The sequence below is a fragment of the Podarcis vaucheri genome (genome assembly GCF_965113315.1).
Source record: "Podarcis vaucheri genome assembly, chromosome: 10".
Taxonomy (NCBI): domain Eukaryota; kingdom Metazoa; phylum Chordata; class Lepidosauria; order Squamata; family Lacertidae; genus Podarcis; species Podarcis vaucheri.
Window position 1 is genome coordinate 20,665,510 of NC_138748.1, and position 9,416 is coordinate 20,674,925.

Genomic DNA, 9,416 nt, shown 5'->3' on the forward strand with positions numbered 1-9,416 from the left:
AATAAGCCATTACAAGATATGACTCCGGCTTGTAAATGCAAACCAAACTTTATTTCCTTGTTGCTTTTGCAAAGGTGTTAAGAAATAATATCCAAGTCATTTAAAAGCTCACACCAGTGAAATTGCTGTCCAATTAAAGGAATGCTTTGCATTAGACACCAGGCATTACTGGTCATTTAAAAACAAACACATTGTTATTATCTCATATAGCGTTTTGAACAGAAATAGAGAACAGTTTCCAATTTGAGAATCTGTATTAAAAGGTGCTCTAGTCAGAATGCTCATTAAATTACATCAATTGCCTAATGTGCATTAATGAAAAGTTTGGCTGACAGAAAATATTATGAAGTGGAAAAAGATATTTTTGTCTAACATGCACAATTTGTTTCCTACATGCCACGCATTAATAAAAGAAATATGGCTCATTTCTCGGTTTATTCCTGATAGAAAATCCACTCAAGAATCCTTTACTTCTGCTCAGTTTTTTCAAAATCTAATTTTGCTCTGTTCTTCTCCCCCCCTCCCTCTTTCTCTGAACATGTTTTTTGCCCAGCTAATTTCTAATGGGTGATTGGTTCAAATCATACACAGATATACAAATCTCAAATTACTAATGGATAGAGAAGAGGTACGATTTTGACGTTTGGCATAAATCTTTCTTTTTTACACTTGCATTATTCTATGTGTAGAAAACGTTCAGTTATCCAGTTTCAGAAATCCAAGACTAGCCTAAACACTTTTTTTTTAAAAAAAAGCATAAAACTTTATCTGGACTTTTTCAACATGGTATATGTCAAGGAATCAAACTAAGTGATAAAAGCAGAAAAGGGAAACTCTGTATCACTGAATATTTATGTTGGCAAGAGCTAACAATTTTATAAAAGCAAAACAAACATGGAGACAGTTCATTTAGAAAGAAAGAAAGAAAGAAAGAAAGAAAGAAAGAAAGAAAGAAAGAAAGAGGCTTCACCCTGTTACATTCCTTGAAATCATATAAATCAGTATTGATATCTCTAACGCTTCAAGCTAGAAGATACAAATGCGCTTTTAACCACAGACATTTGATGGCCCTGTGTCAAGGAAGTTTACTGTTGTTGCCGCACCTAATCATCATAAAAATTTCCTGTGAAATAATTATCCCTAAAACAATCAAGACAATGTATTTCAATAAAAGAGAGGATCGATTTCACAACAAACACTTGATTTATCTGTATTGATTAGAGAGGATCCAGTGTAATTTTAGTGAATTATGTCTGCCTTTCATTTCCCAGCAGAAATTTTTCTTGTGATGATCAAAAGACAGATCACAAACTACTACAAGATCTTTTGTGCGCTACCTACATAATATCAAGCTAATTACCTTTCAAAGAAACATTGATGTGCAAATGGACAAAGAATAATTTCTTCTTTATGCTTGGTACCTTGCTGCAAATTCATAGGACTGAGCTTACAGCACTTACCTAAGAGCCTGATGTCATCTTCTCAATTCATTAATACAGAAAATCAGGACTGCACTAAGAGTCGGTGTTAAAGGAACAAATCCAAGATGATCTTAGGAGAGAAGAATTAGAAAGATTAAGAAAGTAATATGATTTTTCTTCTTAAAGAGGAGTAATTTCAAGAGAATAGTTAACTCTGTAATGCCTGAAACTTTTTAAATAGCAAAAAAATGAAGACTGACTGAATTAGACAGCTATAAAGACAATCCAGTGGTGCTGAATTTTTGATATCGTTGCTAGTACGTGATAACTGAGGGCTAATTGGAACTAAAAAGGCTAGTTATTTTGTCAGACCAAAGTGCATTAGTTCCAGTCAATGTCTTTCTTGTCTTGTGCATTTTTAATCTGCTACAACGGTGATAAAAAAGTCTAACTTTATCTAATAACATCAGGAGAGAACAGATCATCTGGTCATTTTATATTACTCAAAGCATCAGTAATGAAAAAGGTGTCTAATTGCTCATATTTTCATGCAGTGACCAATTAGTATGTTTACTGATATTAAGTATGCACGGCTGGGTATAAATCCACAGGCATCATCTGAATTATCATGAATGCAGCCTTTCATAACCTTTACAGAGGAAAACGACTGAAAACAAAGATTAAATACAATTATTTACTCAATACACCTTATTGTACTTCCAGGGGAAAGTAAGCCCCTTTTTCATATTCTTAGGGAATATGCATTTTCCCACACATTTAAATAATCTTCTTGCTGAATCAAGGAAATCACAATGGTTGTTAAAACCTCGTATGATAAAGGAGCTATGCCTTGGCATTTTATTATTTTGCCTCACATATTCCGATTAATGCTTTTGCATTCGAGATGGATTTATTAGCTGTGATCTGCCATATATATATATATATATATATATATATATATATATATATGCAGGTTTTGGTGTCTTCGGGTGTCTTCCCGTGTAAGAGTCGGGGTGTCTGTGCGACGTTTCGACGAGGTCTCACTCATCATCTTCAGGCTGGTGCTTTCGGCTTCTTGTTACTGGAACAGAGCAGAGTCTGGTGTTTGAGTTCCTATAAATACTGTTGAGGGGTGTGGTGTATAGCCTCCAACGTTCTGGGCAAAGAGGAAGTTCCTAGATTAGTGTGCCTTTTCTTCTTTTGTTCCTTAATTACTTGAGGGATATCTTGGGTGATTTCATGAGTGATATTCAGAATATCACTGGGTGGGTCATTAAGTGTAGATTAGTTGCTAAAGCTTTCGTGTCTTGACCTCTTGAGCTTGTGAAGAGTTTTTCTGAGAAGAAGGCTGTGCTGCATTTAGTTGTGCTCTGGCTTGGCTTCGTGTATAGGGGCGAGCTATGGTTTTGTGCCTTGTGCCAGCCAGATCTGTGTAGGGATTGCAGGGGGGTGCAGCATCCGGAGGTGCCACTATAGTTTGGCTACTGGATGGAGTCTGTAATATGTCTGTGGAGAGGGTCTGGGTTTGGGTCTGGTGTGGTTGATTGGTGACGGCGTTCTGTGTGCCTCTGGTTCTGGTGTCGATTTTTGTGGGGAGGGCTAATTTCCAGATGTCTGGCAGGCGGGACGTGTCGTCACGCTTGTTCATGTTGTGAGGGTGTTTCTCTATCTCGATGGCTTCCATGATTATTCTCTTGTGGTGATGTTCCATGTTAAAGAGCAATTTGGAATCTGCAAAATTAATTTCATGTCCTGTTTCTTTCATGTGTTGGAAAAGAGAGGAAGTTTTTTCTTCTTTTTTGACGGCATTCTTGTGTTCTGCGATACGTGCATTTATTCGTCTGTTTGTTTGTCCAATGTACGTGGCTGGGCAGACTTTGCAGGGTATTTCATAGACCCCTTGGTTTTCCAGCTGGATTTTGTCTTTTGGGTTTCTGAGGATATTGGCTATTTTTTGGTTGGTGCAGAAGGCTGTTTTGATATTGTGTTTATGGAGGATTTTGCTGATTTTGTCTGTAGTGCCCTTGATATAAGGAAGGAGGGCCATGCCATTGTTTTCTTCTGTGTCTTGGTTTTTGGGGGGTGTTTCTTTTTGGATTAGCTTCGTAACCCTGTTTTTCTGGTATCCATTGGCGATTAACACATTTGAGAGATTCTGTAACTCAGTTGTCAAGTGGTCTTTGTCAGCCAGGCGTTTGGTTCTGGAGATGAGAGTCTTGGCTACGGAGTTTATTTGTGCAGGGTGGTGGTGTGATTGTGCATGTAAGTAGCGGTTGGTGTGTGTTTTTTTCCGGTAGATAGTGTGTCCTAGGGAGCCATCAGGTTTTTTGTAGATTAGGACGTCAAGAAAGGGGAGTTGGTTGTTGTCTTCTATTTCCATAGTGAATTGTATTTTGGGGTGTAGGCTGTTGAGATGTGTGAGGAAGCTATCTAGTTTTTCTTTCCCGTGTGGCCAAATTACAAAGGTGTCGTCAACATATCTGAGCCAAAGTTTGGGTTTGTGTTCTGACTTGTCTAAAGCATTGGTTTCAAAGTGTTCCATGTATTTCACTATGGAAATAGAAGACAACAACCAACTCCCCTTTCTTGACGTCCTAATCTACAAAAAACCTGATGGCTCCCTAGGACACACTATCTACCGGAAAAAAACACACACCAACCGCTACTTACATGCACAATCACACCACCACCCTGCACAAATAAACTCCGTAGCCAAGACTCTCATCTCCAGAACCAAACGCCTGGCTGACAAAGACCACTTGACAACTGAGTTACAGAATCTCTCAAATGTGTTAATCGCCAATGGATACCAGAAAAACAGGGTTACGAAGCTAATCCAAAAAGAAACACCCCCCAAAAACCAAGACACAGAAGAAAACAATGGCATGGCCCTCCTTCCTTATATCAAGGGCACTACAGACAAAATCAGCAAAATCCTCCATAAACACAATATCAAAACAGCCTTCTGCACCAACCAAAAAATAGCCAATATCCTCAGAAACCCAAAAGACAAAATCCAGCTGGAAAACCAAGGGGTCTATGAAATACCCTGCAAAGTCTGCCCAGCCACGTACATTGGACAAACAAACAGACGAATAAATGCACGTATCGCAGAACACAAGAATGCCGTCAAAAAAGAAGAAAAAACTTCCTCTCTTTTCCAACACATGAAAGAAACAGGACATGAAATTAATTTTGCAGATTCCAAATTGCTCTTTAACATGGAACATCACCACAAGAGAATAATCATGGAAGCCATCGAGATAGAGAAACACCCTCACAACATGAACAAGCGTGACGACACGTCCCGCCTGCCAGACATCTGGAAATTAGCCCTCCCCACAAAAATCGACACCAGAACCAGAGGCACACAGAACGCCGTCACCAATCAACCACACCAGACCCAAACCCAGACCCTCTCCACAGACATATTACAGACTCCATCCAGTAGCCAAACTATAGTGGCACCTCCGGATGCTGCACCCCCCTGCAATCCCTACACAGATCTGGCTGGCACAAGGCACAAAACCATAGCTCGCCCCTATACACGAAGCCAAGCCAGAGCACAACTAAATGCAGCACAGCCTTCTTCTCAGAAAAACTCTTCACAAGCTCAAGAGGTCAAGACACGAAAGCTTTAGCAACTAATCTACACTTAATGACCCACCCAGTGATATTCTGAATATCACTCATGAAATCACCCAAGATATCCCTCAAGTAATTAAGGAACAAAAGAAGAAAAGGCACACTAATCTAGGAACTTCCTCTTTGCCCAGAACGTTGGAGGCTATACACCACACCCCTCAACAGTATTTATAGGAACTCAAACACCAGACTCTGCTCTGTTCCAGTAACAAGAAGCCGAAAGCACCAGCCTGAAGATGACGAGTGAGACCTCGTCGAAACGTCGCACAGACACCCCGACTCTTACACGGGAAGACACCCGAAGACACCAAAACCTGCATTCCTGTACCCGTGAAAATCTACGAAAGCATATATATATATATATATATAAAATTCATCTTTCATTTATTTTTGGTGCCTCTGTAAGAATAGGATCCATTTTGTTTATGGGGTTAAGTACTAATATTAATTAAGATCTCTTAACTAGGGCTAAGAACTAATATTGTAATAAAAAGAGGCAGGCAATCCCCAGAGTGGCTGGGGAAACCCAGCTAGATGGGCGGGGTATAAATAATAATAATATATTATTATTATTATTATTATTATTATTATTATTATTATTATTATTATTATTACGGATCATGATGGGGGAAACAGAAGCTTCCAATTATCTTTTAAAAACCAAGCACATAATTTGGCCAAAGTGGGTGGGTTAAACCACAGAGCCTAGGACTTGCCGATTCGAATCCCCGTGACGGGGTGAGCTCCCGCTGCTCGGTCCCTTCTCCTGCCCACCTAGCAGTTTGAAAGCACGTCAAAGTGCAAGTAGATAAATAGGTACCACTCCAGCAGGAAGGTAAATGGTGTTTCCATGCACTGCTCTGGTTCGCCAGAAGCGGCTTAGTCATGCTGGTCACATGACCCGGAAGCTGTACGCCGGCTCCCTCGGCCAATAAAGCAAGATGAGCGCCACAACCCCAGAGTCAGCCACGACTGGACCAAATGGTCAGGGGTCCCTTTACCTTTACCTTTTTAAACACATTTAACAAAGCAATCCAAACTATGGAGTAAATTATGCTGGTGTAACTTACCCTCCAAACTCCATTCAGGAGCGGTACTGCTGCCAGTTGAGCTGGCTCGAACCCAGGAGACAGAAAACAAGCCTTTACACCACCCTTTTTGCCAGTGTAAATTCACTGGGTTGCACCAGGTCACATGGGCAAGCTGAAGAGTTTGGAATAGGGTTAGCTCTCCCTGATCTGTCGGCACCACACCCAGGGCACTGGCCAATAACGTCTCCTTTTCAAGACATACCCTGCCTTTGGCTCAGCCAAGTGAGTCCCTATGGCGATCACACAGGGTCCCTGGACATTTCACCATGTATTGATCCCTGTGCCACCACTTTATGTCTCGCTGCCACCACCCAGGCCCCACCTGGTACAATACTGAGTCCATTCAGGGTTAAATTGGAACATAAACTTCTGTTTATTTATTGCAGTTTAACAAGTGTTTGGTTTCATAAACGGTATCGGTCAATTACAATCATGGGGTGCCTATCCAGACCTATAACTTCTGCTACCTGCTCTCACTCACTAAACCACCTCTCAGATATTTACTTGTCTTCCTAGCCCCTAACTATTCCTGACTCAGCTTATTTTGCTACACTAACTCAACCTACCCACAAACTCTATCCCAGTTCCCTCCCACTCCAACCAACCACCCAACTCCCAACGAACTCCCCTTTCGCCCCTCCTAGAGCTGGTTTTATAATCCCTCTGACTCCACTCCCTGGGTCCTGATTGGGTAACCTGTTTAACTATTTCTCCTCCAGCACTCTCATATGTTAACATCACAGCCCCAACTAAGCCAGGTGGAAGACTTACCCCCAGAGTATCTCCAGCTCAGGTGGAATAAAGGACTTCATCCAGCGTAGCCCTGGCCAGGCTGGGCCACCCATGAGGTAGGGTGCAGCAACAACCTCAGGCGGCAGGCTCCACGGGGCAGCAGATCCTGATATAGATCATTATTCCTCCCCCCCCCCTTGTTCCTGTTGCAGATCATCCCTCGGCCCTTCTTCCCTGGTGGGGAGGAGGCACCATTTAGTGGTAAATCTTGGGTAACCAAAATGTCTTGGGAAGGCCCTGGTTCAGCCAGAGACACTGCCTAGTGCAAACTCTGCTTGTCCCAAGTGCCCTTGGGTTTGGGTTGCTTCCCAAATCCCATTCAATTCAAGGAGACAAGTTTAAGCATGTGCTTAACTCTCCTAGTCAAATTGGTGGGACTCAAAATTGGCTGGATCATTTCCTAAACGGTTCCCGCCCCTCATTTGTGTATTATCAGATTTTATTATTTTTCATTGCTAACTAAAAAGATGTAAAGGCAGCCTTGGACAGCTGGGGGGGGGGCGGAACGTTGTTGACAACAGTATTATGTTGTTCAGCTCTTTCTTTCTTCTTTTGGTCCAAAGAAAGAAGAAAACTGAATCTGAGCTTAAGAGGGAAGATGGTTTCCCTTCGTGTATCTTACTGGATACCTTAGTTGGTTAGAACATGGTGCTGGTAACGCCAAGGTTGCAGCTTTGATCCTGCAAATTCCTGCAATGCAGGGGGTTAGCCTAGATGATCGTCAGGGTCCCTTCCAACTCTACAATCCTATCATTCCACCTTTCTCTAGAGACTGAAAATACAACCCATTATCTATGCACAATAATATAGCTCTATTCATACATGGCAACCCCCTGTATGCATAAGAAACTGCTACAGGATTCAAATTGTGGATCTAAACCAGGCATGGCCAAACTTGGCCCTCCAGATGTTTTGGGACTACAACTCCCATCATCCCTAGCGAACAGGACCAGTGGTCAGGGATGATGGGAATTGTAGTCCCAAACCATCTGGAGAGCCAAGTTTAGCCATGCCTGAGTCACAGAACTGGTTGCACAACTAGATTCCACTAGATTCCAAAACTGCAGCAAGGGACTAAAAAAATGTTGCTTTGCTCATGGTAGTTCCCCTCCCCGCTGTGTTGGGAGAAGTCTTCAATTCAGTAGTTACCAACTCCTAATTCCAGTTTTTGGAAAAGAGCTCCAACCATTAAGGACTCAGGGTCCCAAATATTTTCCCAGCTTAAGCTGATTGCTGCGCGCGCACACACACACACACAAACACTTAAATGATATTTTGTTTCAGAAGCTTATTCTATACATAAATAAATATGTGATTTAAACTATTACGGTGTATTATGAAAGGCTGCCTTATAAACAACACTTACAGTCCTAGTCTGTGCTTTTTTTCTAAAAAAAAAAGGTCAGGGGTACTCTCATTTTGACTCAAGAAAATCACCATTTTATTGTTCAAATTGGGAAAAATAAATACAGAAAATGGACATTCACAAAATGTTTAGGGGTCTGCGTACCCCTGCATACCCCCCAGAAAAAAGCACTGGTCCTAGTCACTTGTGAGTCCCACTGAAACTAGTGGATTTAGCAGTGTATTATCAGTGGTAAGACTGCGCCCCAAAAACAGTACATTTAAAAGAAAACACAGTTGAGACCCTTCTAATGTGTTCTGCCCCATTGCTTTCATATTGGCTGCTTACCTGGCCACCTTGGGAGCAATGCCGGGGTTAGCTGTGGGGATTGGAAACAAAATCAAGATCCTGGGTGGCTTTGATGACAAAATAATATTGCCTAGGAAAGGGCTATTATTATGGTAGCTAGAACAAACCTCATACACATGACCTCTTCAAAACAGATCTACCTTTTTTCCTTTTCTTAAGTTGCCTTTTCCTAAACTAAAATAAAAAGCAGCCACAGATTACTGCTACTTTCTCAAGTTCACTTAAAAGTAAAATATATAAGCTTTGTTTTATATAATTAGATTAAAATTGAATCATTACAAGATTTGCATTTTTGTTGCCTAGACTGAAACCTTTTTCTGAAATAGTCAAAGAAGAAAACCAAGCTTTTATCTAGAAAGGGAGTTCTTGAATTTTAATAAACCAATAACAATGTTATTGTTGGACAGGTAATAATTGTCTCCATATAAACTGAAAAATATTGTTTGGAGTGATTAATATACAAAGCTGCATTATGCATTTGGGAGTGTTGATGCATAATTTTTAGTTCTAATGTTATTATGTAATTGAGAGAACATGTTCATTTGCTCTAATAACTACTAAGATGCACTTAATAAAATGAAATGTAATAATACTTGTAATTTAATCTATTCATGGAAGTAATTTTAAAAGTCTACTATTCTCCTTAATGTAGATAACATTCATAATTTATAAAGTGTTGTGATGCCGAATTGACAATGCCATTGTTTTTTCCACTCTGAGATGATTCTGCAGCCTTCATTATCTGCATACCAA

General features: G+C 40.7%; 1 protein-coding gene across 1 annotated transcript in view; it reads right to left on the bottom strand.

Annotated features, from left to right (window-relative positions):
* Positions 1-8,160, bottom strand: part of LOC309541727 (uncharacterized protein) — a 49,769-nt gene extending 41,609 nt beyond the window's left edge. The window contains exons 1-2 of the mRNA XM_082239929.1: positions 6,929-8,160; positions 1,461-1,551 (exon numbers count right to left, since the gene is read on the bottom strand). The gene's annotated coding sequence lies outside the window, so the exon portion shown is untranslated. The remainder of the gene's footprint in view (positions 1-1,460; positions 1,552-6,928) is intronic.
* Between the last annotated feature and the right edge of the window lie 1,256 nt (positions 8,161-9,416).